General features: G+C 41.7%; 1 protein-coding gene across 3 annotated transcripts in view; it reads right to left on the reverse strand.

The window, feature by feature from the left end:
* Window positions 1-12803, reverse strand: part of ACBD3 (acyl-CoA binding domain containing 3) — a 42159-nt gene that overhangs the window by 24229 nt on the left and 5127 nt on the right. The window lies entirely within an intron of this gene.

Below are 12803 nucleotides of genomic sequence, written 5' to 3' on the forward strand. Positions count from 1 at the left end.
CCTCCCTTCAGCCCAGGGCATGATCCTGGGGTCCAGGGATCAAGTCCCACATCAGGCTCCCTGCAGGGAGCCTGCTTCTCCCTCTGCCTGTGTCTCTGCCTCTCTGTCTCTCATGGATAAATAAATAAAATCTTAAAAACAAAACAAAACAAAACAAAAACAAAAAAAGTCTATTCTCAGAAGTTAGGTGGTTAAAATGGTAAAACAATTAGTGGCTACTTTGGGCAACCATTTACCAAAAAGCCTTTCTTTAATTTTGAAAATGCCCATAACCATCCTTGACCAATTTGTTTTGTACAAATTAACCACCAAAACTTTTCTTCTACTATGTCACAGGTAATTATTTAGAAACATAGGCCAGCAACACCTGGCTGGTTCAGTGGGTGGAGCACGAGACTCTACCTCAGACAGGGAGTTTGAGTCCCACGTTGGGTGTGGAGATTACTTTAGAAAGTAAAAATCAAGGGGATCCCTCGGTGGCTCAGCGGTTTGGTGCCTGCCTTTGGCCCAGAGTGCGATCCTGGAGTCCCAGGATCAAGTCCCTCGTCGGGCTCCTGGCATGGAGCCTGCTTCTCCCTCTGCCTGTGTCTCTGCCTCTCTCTCTCTATGTCTATCATAAATAAATTTTTTAAAAAATTCTTTAAAAAAAGTAAAAATCAAAAGCTAAAAAAAAAAAAAAAAAGAAAAAACAACCCAGAAGAACGTTCTCACTTTCACCAACCTATGATTTGAAGAACAATTCTAACTTATCTATTGGCTAAAATTTTAAAAAAAGATTTTATTTACTTATTCACAAGAGACACAGAGGGAGGCAGAGAAACAGGCTGAGGGAGAAGAAGCAGGCTCCATGCAGAGAGACCGATATTACAGGACTCAGTTCCAGGACTCTGGGATCATGCCCTGAGCCAAAGGCAGACATCTAATCACTGAGCCACTGAAGCATCCCTATTAGTTGAAAGATTAAGAAGGTTTTTTTTTGTTTTTTTTTTTAAGATTTTTATTTGAGGGAACCCCCGGTGGCATAGCGGTTTAGTGCCTGCCTTTGGCCCAGGGCGCGATCCTGGAGATCCGGGATCGAATCCCACGTCGGGCTCCTGGTGCATGGAGCCTGCTTCTCCCTCTGCCTGTGTCTCTGCCTCTCTCTCTCTCTCTGTGACTATCATAAATAAATAAAAAATAAAAAAAAAAAAGATTTTTATTTGAGAGAGAGGGAGAGAATCTCAAGCAGACTCCCCACTGAGCAGAGCTGGTACAGGGGCTTGATCCCAGGACCCTGAGATCATGATCTGAGCCGAACCCAAGGGTTGGACACTCAGTCGAGCCATCCAAGCGCCCCAGAAAGTTTTTGTTTTTTAAAACCAAAAAGATGGGCAGCCCAGGTGGCTCAATGGTTTGGCACCAACTTCAGCCCAGGGTGTGATCCTGGAGATCTGGGATCGAGTCGTACATCAGGGTCCCTGCATGGAACCTGCTTCTCCCTCTGCCTATGTCTCTGCCTCTCTCTCTTTGTTTCTCATGAATAACTAAATCTTTAAAAACAAACAAACAAAAAACCCAAAAGAAACTACTCTACCTACATCATTTTATCTTGAGCCTTATCAAAATAAATTATGTGTGGGTGATTCAAGAAAAAAAAAACGTAGTGAGCCTGAGAAATAGCAGGGGTAGAGTACGTGGCACAAATTTCTTGCTTTGTTCAGTCAGTATTCCTGGGATTTTTATTTCTCCTTCAGGAAAAAAAAAACAAAACTAAACTAAAAGAAAGCTTGAACTCTAGGAAAGCAGTTCCTTTCTCCTAAGTAAACGTAAATAAAGATAAAATCTGATGGAAATTTCATTCACTGGAAGACCAAACACTTTTCTGGTAAGTCATGTCATATAGGAATTTTCAAACCCACACACAAATTCCTACCTGCTGCAGGAAGAGGTTTGGAACTCACAGGCCAGTGGATATGAAAAATAATCTAGCCTACGACTGCTACCAAAAGTGTAGCAGTAGTTTTAAAAGAGGGAGGGCCTATTTCTTGTGGGATAATGAATTTACTTCATTTCAGTACTCAGTAGTACAAACGCAGAGCAGGGGAAGAAGGGAGAGGAAAGGAAACAAACCGTTCTCACTGATCAGCAAGGTGTGAGTCTGACCTTCACCCCTAAAAAGTGACTCATCAACAGGCAGGGTGAGTTTCAGGATTTCTGGACGTTATTTTAACATCTGCCCTTTAAAAAAAAAAAAGATTTTATTTATTTATTCATGAGAGATAGAGAGAAAGAGAGGCAGAGACATAGGCAGAGGCTGAAGCAGGCTCCATGCAGGGAGCCCGATGTGGATGTGGGACTTGATCCTAGATCCCAGATTCCAGGATCACACCCTTAGCCAAAGGCAGACACTTAACTGCTGAGCCACCCAGGCGTCCCAACATCTGCCCTTTTTACACCTGAGAGAATTAAGAATATACTGCCAATCCATAAAGGATTTTTCAAAAGGGGAATATGTTTCAGGGTGCCTGGCTGGCTCAGTCAGTAAAGCACATGACTCTTGATCTCAGGGTTGTGAGATGGAGCACCACATTGGGTGTAGAGATGACTTAAAAATAAAATCTTAGGGACGCCTAGGTGGCTCAGCGGTTAAGTGCCAGCCTTTGGCTCAGGGCGTGATCCCAGATTCCTGGGTTCAAGTCTCACACTGGGCTCCTTGCGTGGAGCCTGCTTCTCCTCCGTGTCTCTGCCTCTCTCTCTTTCTGTGTCTCTCATGAATAAATAAATAAATAAAATCTTTTTTAAAAATCTTAAAAAGACAAAAAAAAAAAAAAGAGAGAAATAGGTTTGGTTTTGTTTTGTTTTTTATGTTTTAAGGGTTAGTTCTGGTCAAGCAGTCAAATCTGTTCACCACCATGAACCCCAGTGCTAAGCACCATGCCCAGTGCTAAACCCCAGTGCTAAGCACCATGAACCCCAGTGCTAAGCACCCAGTGCTAAGTTCACAGGTTCCACCAAAACCATGCCCAACAAATCTCACTGAAGAAAAACTTAACTTTATAGGTCAATTTCTGTGAGAATTAGCAAAACAGTAGATCCATTCTTATAAATTGTACTGGCATTTCCATAGAATTGTTGACACACTTGTTAGTTTGAAGAACTGTTCTATAATCTTTCCCTTAAATTCTATTACTAGATCTTCAAATTAATCATCATTATTCAGGTGGGGGACAAAATCTGTCTAAAACAAAATAAAAAAAAATAAAACAAAGAAAAGGAAATATACCAATATGTTAATAATTTCTACAGAATTAGATTGCAGATTTTTATTCATTTTTTATTTTCCCAAATTTTCTTCAATGCACTTTCATATTAAATACATACACATTTCTTTTTTTTCTTTTTTCTTTTTCATTTCTTTCTTTTTTAACAAACTTTTAAAAAAAGTCACAACTTATCTTTCAGCCTTTGGGACAAGGGTCAATAAATCAATTATTCTCCCCTGAAGAATATACAAGACACAGGAAGATGTGTAAATAACCCCAACCATCCTACACAGGAGAGCCCACACTGTGCTTTTCTCAATTTAAAATACAGAAAATGAAAACCCTACACAATCTATACCTCTAGGCAGACTATTAGCATTATTAAAAAAAAAAAAAAAAAAGGTTACTTCTCTTACTCTTCAGATGGTTCTAGTCCACACATCCCAGATGTTTTGTTTTGTTTTTTAAGACTTTAATTTGAGAGAGAGATAGCACCAGTAAGGTGAGGGAGAAGCAGACTCTCCACTGAGCAGGAAGCTCAACGAGGGACTCCATCCCAGGACCCTGAGATCATGACCTGAGCCGAAGGTATACTTAACCGACAGAGTCGCCCAGGTGCCCCATGTTTGGTTCAGCTTTCTGAGTTAGATGAAAATCATTTTCTTCTAAATTGTTTTTGGATCTATGGACATTAAATATGTTTAATAAGAAAGTTCTTTTTTTAAAGATTTTATTTATTCATGAGAGACACAGTGGGGGTAGGGGGTGTAGGGGGAGAGGCAGAGACACAGGCAGAGGGAGAAGCAGGCTCCATGCAGGAGCTCCTGATGCGGGACTGGATCCCGGGACCCCAGGATCACGCCTCGAAGGCAGATGTCCAATCGCTGAGCCACCCAGGCATCCTGCTTAACAATAAAGTTAAAACTAGATTAATTATACAGAAAAACCCATGCTGAAACTCAAAAATCTTTAACCTGGACCCCATTCCTACAGGAAAGTTCTATTTCAGTCCTGCCAGAAAAGGATACAGACAGGTATCATTCCAGATTCCTGGACTCACAGTTTATTTTATTTTATTTTTAAGATTTTATTTATTTATACATGAGAGACACACACACACAGAGAGAGAGAGACAGAGACAGAGACACAGGCAGAGGGAGAAGCAGGCTCCATGGAGGGAGCCTGATGTGGGACTCGATTCCGGGCCTCCAGGACCACGCCCTGGACTGAAGGCAGGCACTAAACCTCTGAGCCACCCAAGGATCTCCGACAATTTAATTATTTTAAAGTTATATTCAATTTTGGAATTCTACTTTCCACAGCAACCAAAAAAACAGACAAATTATAATTAGAAAGAAGCTGCAAAGCTATTTCTCAGGCATATAGGTGTACAGACACAGCAACGAGAAGCAGTGAGCACTTCTACAACCTAAGGGAAACATTGATGGCAAACTGAGTTCTTGTTTAATGGACTGAATAGGATCACTTGTTGGCATTGGTCCAGCAACAATTTTTTTTTAAGATTTTAATTATTTGGGATCCTTGGGTGGCGCAGCGGTTTGGCGCCTGCCTTTGGCCCAGGGCGCGACCCTGGAGACCCGGGATCGAATCCCACGTCAGGCTCCCGGTGCGTGGAGCCTGCTTCTCCCTCTGCCTGTGTCTCTGCGCCTGTCTCTCTCTCTCTGTGACTATCATAAATAAATAAAAATTAAAAAAAAAAATTTAAAAAAAAAGATTTTAATTATTTATTCATGACACACACACACACACACACACACACACACACACACGCAGAGACACAGAGGAGAAGCAAGGCTCCATGCAGGGAGTCCGATTAGGGACTTGATCATGGGACTCCAGGATCACATCCTGGGCTGAAGGCGGTGCTACACCACTGAGCCACCCAGGCTGCCCCTATTTTTCAAATATTTTATTTTTATCTTGGGGGGAGGGCAGAGGGAGAAGAAGAGAGAATTTTAAGCAGGCTCCACACTAGTGTGGATCCTAACATGGAGCTCTATCTCACAAGACTGAGATCATGACCTGAGCCAAAAATCAAGAGTCGCTCAGACACCTGAACCACCCAGGTATCTCTAAGGATTTTTTAAAGTAATCTCTACATCCAATGTGGGGCTTGAACTGACAACCCCAAGATCAAGAGCTGTATGTTCCACTGACTGAACTAGCCAGGCATTCTTGACTTTGTTTTCTAAGGGTCGTAAAACAACAACAAAAGGCAAAACAAACAAAAAATAAGGAATATGAACACAGACTGACTATATGTGGCTATTGAAGCCCCAAACACGATCAGGTCCTTTTAGGAAAAGTTTCTGACTCTTAACTAGAGAAAGTAATAAATCAAAAGCCAAATGATTTCCAGATATTTTAAAAAATCAAGTCATCATTAAAAGGTCAGAAAACGGGATCTCTGGGTGGCTCAGTGGTTTAGCACCTGCCTTCGGCCCAGGGCGTGACCCCGGGGTCCCGGGATCGAGTCCCACATCGGGCTCCCTGCATGGAGCCTGCTTCTCCCTCTGCCTGTGTCTCTGCCTCTCTCTCTCTCTCTGTGTGTGTCTCTCATGAATAAATAAATAGAATCTTTAAAAAAAATAAAATAAAAAATAAAAGGTCAGAAAACAAACTTTCAGCTAGACATGGTGGATTACATACACATGGTTAGCTCTGATTCTGAACGAGACCTCAATGAAAAGAAACAGGGAAGAAAATTTAGAGAACTCTGGGAAGGTTCAGGAAGTGAAGGTTCCAGGTTCTTTAAAAGCTGGAGTCTAGGGATGCCTGGGTGGCTCAGTGGTTGGGCGTTTGTCTTCAGCTCAAGGCACGATCCCGGAGTGCCGGGATCAAGTCCCACATCAGGCTTCCTGTATGGGACCTGCTTCTCCCTCTGCCTATGTCTCTGCCTCTCTCTGTCTCTCATGAATAAATAAAATTAAAAAAAAAAAAAAAAGCTGGAGTCTAGATAGAAACAAGAATGCTGAAACTCTAAGCTGGTACTCCTCCCTCCTGTTGTTTGGCAACCCCAAGTACACGGATGGCTACCTCGTCCCGACTTCAGCAAAGGGCTGATGTTTACTAGAGATCCTGAATCACATATGCTCCAGATGGGAGGACAGCAGGCTGGGAGTGAACTGTAGGACTAAACACAGAGAAACAAGTTTTCCTAGTAAATGGTAAACAACTCCCTGCCACCCTGCCTTCTCCCGCCTAGTTCCTGAATGCTGACAACTAAATTCATATATCCCCCGAAGGAGACAGGAGTATTTGCAGGAGAAACTGGCCCCATAGAAAAAATATACAGTTACTGATTTGAAAGATATTGATTTGAGGGTTCCCTTATGAAACATCTACCTCTTCACCCTACAGTAAAGGTTTCTGCTCAAGATTACAATTAGCTGCTCAGTGCCTTATCCTTCTATGGGAATGAATATCCAAGTGTCACCTGACATACGAGAAAGCTTCCAATATGGAAAAAATGTTTATGAGAAAAATTTAAAGACTGTATTTACTTATTTGAGAGAATGAGAGTGCACACATGCAAGAGTGGGAGATGCAGAGGGAGAAGGAGAATCTCAAGCAGATTCCATGTTGAGTACAGAGGCTGATGTGGGGCTGGATCCTAGGACCCTACCATCATGACCTGAGCCAAAACTAAGAGTCAGAAGCCAACCAACTGAGCCACCCAGGTGCCCCTAAAATAAAAATTTATTTTATTTTATTTTTTTAAAGAAAAATTTAAGGGCAGCCCGGGTGGCTCAGCGGTTTAGCGCTGCCTTCAGCCCAGGGTGTGATCCTGGAAACCCGGGATCGAGTCCCACATCAGGCTTCCTGCATGGAGCCTGTTTCTTCCTCTGCCTGTCTCTGCCTCTCTCTCTCTCTCTCTCTCTCTCTATGTCTCTAATGAATAAATAAAATCTTTAAAAATTTTTTTCTAAATGAAACAAAAATCTACTTTTTTTTTTTTGAGATTTTATTCATTTATTCTTGAGACAGAGACATAGGCAGAGGGAGAAGCAGGCTCCCTGCAAGGAGCCTGATGTGGGACTCAATCCCAGGACCCTGGGAACACACCCTGAGCCAAAGGCAGAAGCTCAACCACTGAGCCACCCAAATGCCCCTACGTTTGTTTTAATATCCTCAGAGACAGAAGTTGATGAATCCACCAAGTAAAACAAGTAGCAGGAAGAAAGGTAATTTAGAGAATAAAAACTCTTAGAAATGAAAAACGTGAAAACCAATTTTTAAAAAATCTTTCATAGGTTGGAAAATAGAATTGAGACTATCTCCTAAAAGACAGAGCAAAGAGACAACGATGAAAAGTAACAGAATTAGAAGTTCAACCCAGAAGATCCAATACCTAATATTAACAGTATCAGAGAGAGTGAACAGAGGGAAAAAAAAAGAGGGGAAATTATCATGAAATACAAGAAAATTTCCCAGAAATGAGGGATGCAGGTTTAGAGCCTAGAAGGACTCTCAAACGTTGAACATAATCATTCAAAAAATGAAATAAACAGGGGCAGCCTGGGTGGCTCAGCGGTTTAGCGCCGTCTTCAGTCCAGGGCCTGATCCTAGAGACCTGGGATCGAGTTCCACATCAGGCTCCCTGAGTGGAGCCTGCTTCTCCCTCTGCCTGTGTGTCTCTCATGAATAAATAAAATAAAATCTTTAAAAACAAAAAACAAACAAACAAAAAAAACAGAAAGGCAATAACAGATATTCTCAAACACTGGAGATAGAGGATATTCTAAAAACTTCTAGGAAGAACAGCAGGTGACATACACAGGACCAGAACATCTTAAGAGTATGAATACTGGGGATCCCTGGGTGGCGCAATGGTTTGGCGCCTGCCTTTGGCCCAGGGCGCGATCCTGGAGACCCGGGATCGAATCCCACGTCGGGCTCCCGGTGCATGGAGCCTGCTTCTCCCTCTGCCTGTGTCTCTGCCTCTCTCTCTCTCTCTCTCTCTCTGTGACTATCATAAAAAAAAAAAAAAAAAAAAGAGTATGAATACTGAATGCCAGAAAAAAAATGGACCTTTAATACCTTTAAATTCGGGGCGGGGGTGGGGGGATTCTGGAGGAAAGGGACTCATTCAGAACTTTTGACCTCAGGAACTGTGAGACAGTATGTGCTGGTTTGTGATTTGTTACAGCTGTAGTAGGAAACTAATGCAATACATAAAACACATTTTCCCAAGCAACTAAAAATAGAAATGGCTTCTAAATTATGTTCTTATTAAAATCATAAGTACTTAGCTTTACAGTTCTAATAAGGCAGCATAATTTGATAATAGTATTATATCACAGTTACCAAGCCCAAAGCTCTGAAAGAGTAAGTCCCTTCCACCTGAAATTAATTATACAAAAGGTTATTAGTCTTACATCTCAATTGCTAGAATAAGTTTACACAGAAATCCTGTTTTTCTCTCCTCTCTGGAGATAAAGGTAGATGATGTAACAAATTATTTCAATGTCTCTTCTAGCCTGTGTCTAATGAAATGAAACCATACAATCTATGAGCTGGAAAGGATATTCACCATTATTGACTAACCTGCACAACCAAAGGTCAAATCCCCTCTGCATATCCACTGGTCTACAACAATCTGTTACTGGATATACGGTATAAAAAAGATGTAAATGACAACATCACTAACCTAAAGTGGAGAGAGGGAAAAGTACAGAGTTTCTGGATGCCCTGGAAATTACCAGCTTAAACTAACAGAACTATGAACTATTCTACATAAGCCTCATAGTAACCACAAAGAAAAAACCTGCAGCATATACAAAAAAAAGATTAAAGAATGGAAGCCTACCAACCTAGCAGCTGCTAATTTATGCTTGAGCAGGTCCAGGTGATGGGAATTCACCATCCCAGAGCATTCTATTCCATCTCTGCATGGATGTAATTTTTAGTTCTTTATTCTGACTTCACCTCTTGAATTTCCATCCACAGGGTCTACTTCTGGTCCTCAGCATTAAGTAAAATACATTTAACAGATAAGACTTCAAAAACCACAAAATACCCATTACATTTGCCCTGAGTTCTCTACTCTCTGGGCTAAACATCTGGAGCTCATTCCCTCACACCTTCTGAAGATGTACGTTTATATCCCCGCTTTGCTAAGAACATAGAAGGGACAACTTATTTAACCTTTCCAAGCCTCTGTTTTGCTACTGATGAAATGGAGGTACTTCTCCTTAGGGTTCTTGTGAGGGTTAGAAAAAATGTGTTCCAAAATCTTGGTGAGCGCCCGCACAGAGCAGGAAGCAGTCACTGGCTGAGGAGCAGCCGTCCTGGTAACACCAGGGCTCCAAGTGCCCACACCCATACAAGTTGCTCTGTTCCGGACAAGCTCCATTTGTCTTTAACCCTGAGGGATGATGTCTCAAACTAAAAGTGTGATCCAAGGACTGTCTAATCTGTACAGAGGAGAGCAGGACCCTCTCTCTCCTCCTAGATACTGGATTTCCACCAAACAGGCCTAAAATCAAATCTGTTTGCTTTCATGGCCCTAGCACACTGCTGCCTCCCAAAGAATATACTGAGTAAAGCCCATATTTTAGAAATATTAAAATTAAAAAAAATATATTAAAATTAAAACCACATATCCTTCATGTTGGGTTGAGAAAAACCTGATAGATAAATGTTTATATTACTTGTAGGGAAGTGTAAAAATGCAGTATTTCTGAGTCAATGAATAATATAAAACACCCTGGCAACTGCCTTGCATGTACTAAGGGCTTATTAAAGCTGACTCCTCCTTCCAATTAATTCAACACACCCCACAATACATTCTTGGTAATCTTTCCTCTTTAACAACATAAGCAGTCACAGAATACCAACTGTCAGGCACTCCGGCAAGAATTTATATATACTTTCCTATAACTCTCACAACAACCCTTGAGCAAAGGCATGGAATTTAAGAAACTCAGTGGCAGAATTAGACAAAGTATCCTAGAGAGCCTTGACTCCAGAGCTCAGCTTCCTAAATACTGAGCCACAGTAGCTCTCATTTAGTGAACAGATGCAAGTACAGCAACAGTAATCTTCCCTTATCTGTGGGAGATACATTCCAAAACCCTCTGTGAATTCCTGAAACTGTGGATAGTACCAAGCCCTACGGTATAGAGCTTCTTCTTATAAGTATGTATCTATGACAAAGCTTACTTTATGAAATTAGGCACCGTAAAACAATAAATTATAACAATACACTATAACAAAAGTTATGTGAATGTCATCTCAAGATATCTTACTGTCCTCACTCTTATGATATGAGATGATAAAATGTCCACATGAAAAATGAGATGACAGGCAGCCCGGCCGGGTGGCTCAGTGGTTTAGTGCCGCCTTCAGCCCAGGGTGTGACCCTGGAGACCCGGGATCGGGGCCTGCATCAGGCTCCCTGTGTGGAGCCTGCTTCTCCCTCTGCCTGTGCCTCTCATGAATAAATAAGTAAAATCTTTAGAAAAGAAAAAAAAGAAAAAAGAGATGATGCGAGATGAAGGATGCCAGAGGTGTGACGCAGCACTAGGCTACCAGTGACCTTCTGACGCTGTGTCAGGAGAAGGATCACCTGCTTCCTGACTGCAGTTGACCACCAGGCAGAGTGAAACCACGATAAGGGGGAAACTGCTATAAACATTATTTCCTTCTGGGTGTTGGTTAACAGAATATGTACACTTTGTCAAAGTTCACCGTGCTATTCACTCATGATGTGTACTTTTCTGAATGTGTATTAAATAAGTGGGAGGCCTCAGGCAAATGTTAAATCACTTACATTAAACACACGCACATATATACACACATACATGTAAACATATGCTTGAATCCAATCTTCATATGAAAACTTCAGTTCAGGGACGCCTGGGTGGATCAGTGGTTGAGTGTCTGCCTTAGGCTTAGGTCGTGATCCCAGGGTCCTGGGATTGAGCCCCACATCGGGCTCCCCGTGGGGAAACCACTTCTCCCTCTGCCTATGTCTCTGCCTCTCTGTCTCTCATGAATAAGTAAATAAAATCTTTAAAAAAAAGGAAAAAAGAAAACTTCAGCTCAAATTTAATATCAACTAGCAAAATAAAAAATCAGATGCTTGAGAGGTATTATTATACTTTTATTTTTTTAATCCCCCTGCCTCCCTGAGGTATTACTATTCTTAGTGGCTATAATTTCTCTTTTTGGTGTTTGGTTTTTTAAGATTTTATTTCTTTATTTATTTTAGGGAGAGTGAGAGAGCAAGCATGCAAGCATAAGGAGAGAGAAGGACAAATAAGACTCCATGCTGGATGCAGAGACCAACATGGGGCTCAATCTCATGATGCTGAGATCATGACCTGAGCTGAAATCAAGAGTATGATGCTTAACCAGTTGAGCCACCTAGGTGTCCCTTGTGTTACAATTTCTTTCCTATAGTTGTCTCTTGGGTCTTTACATCCTCCTATAGTATTAGACACTTAGGCCTAACAGTACAATTTTTTTAATTAATTATTTTTTTAATTATTTATTTATTTATGATAGAGAGAGAGAGAGAGGCAGAGACACAGGCAGAGGGAGAAGCAGGCTCCATGCACCGGGAGCCCGACGTGGGACTCGATCCCGGGTCTCCAGGATCGCGCCCCGGGCCAAAGGCAGGCGCTAAACCGCTGCGCCACCCAGGGATCCCCCAGTACAGACAATTAAAAGGAAAAATAAGCTCAAAATTTAAAAGATGTTCAATAGTAATAATTTTAATCACGAAATTATCTGAAGCTAGACCCCTGAAGTTCAGGAGGCACACACTAATTATACTTAAGTTACCAAAGAATAAATTACAGCTGTACATGTTTTTATTTTTTTTTTAAGATTTTATTTATTTACTCATGAGAATACACACAGAGAGAGAGAGAGAGAGAGGCAGAGACACAGGCAGAGGGAGAAGCAGGCTCCATGCAGGGAGCCCAGGATCACACCCTGGGCTGAAGGCGGGGCTAAACTGCTGAGCCACCCAGGCTGCCCTGTACATGTTTTTAAACATTAATGGGACCATTCATACATGTTGCTGTAAATGGATATGTCTAAAGGTGACAAAAGGAAACGGAACCATTTCAGCCCATCCACATGATGGCCTCTCTGCAATCAGTAACACAGCTGAGTGTACTACTTGACTAGGTACCAGGACTGCTAATGTAAACACATTAACAAGACTAGAAAGATTCTGGGGCACCTGAGTGGCTCAATCAGTTAAGTGTCTGCCTTTGGCTCAGGTCGTAATCCCGGGGTCCTGGGATTGAGCCCCATGTCAGGCTCCCTGCTCAACAAGGAGTCTGTGTTTTTCTCTCCCTCTTGCTCGTTCTCTCTCTCTCTTTCTAATCAATAAAAAAAAAAGAAAGAAAGACTAGAAAGATTCTGAGTTCATTACTTAAGTTCCTCCAAATTCAACTACAGCTTTTACATACCACACTCAAAAATACTACACACACACCCCACTCCCTCCAATTGTCTGCTGAAAAGGCCTAGGAATAATGACCAATCCAGTAGCAATGAGCACCCCCTCTTATCACCCAGATT

The sequence above is a fragment of the Canis lupus genome, chromosome 6 (genome assembly GCF_048164855.1).
Source record: "Canis lupus baileyi chromosome 6, mCanLup2.hap1, whole genome shotgun sequence".
Classification (NCBI taxonomy): domain Eukaryota; kingdom Metazoa; phylum Chordata; class Mammalia; order Carnivora; family Canidae; genus Canis; species Canis lupus.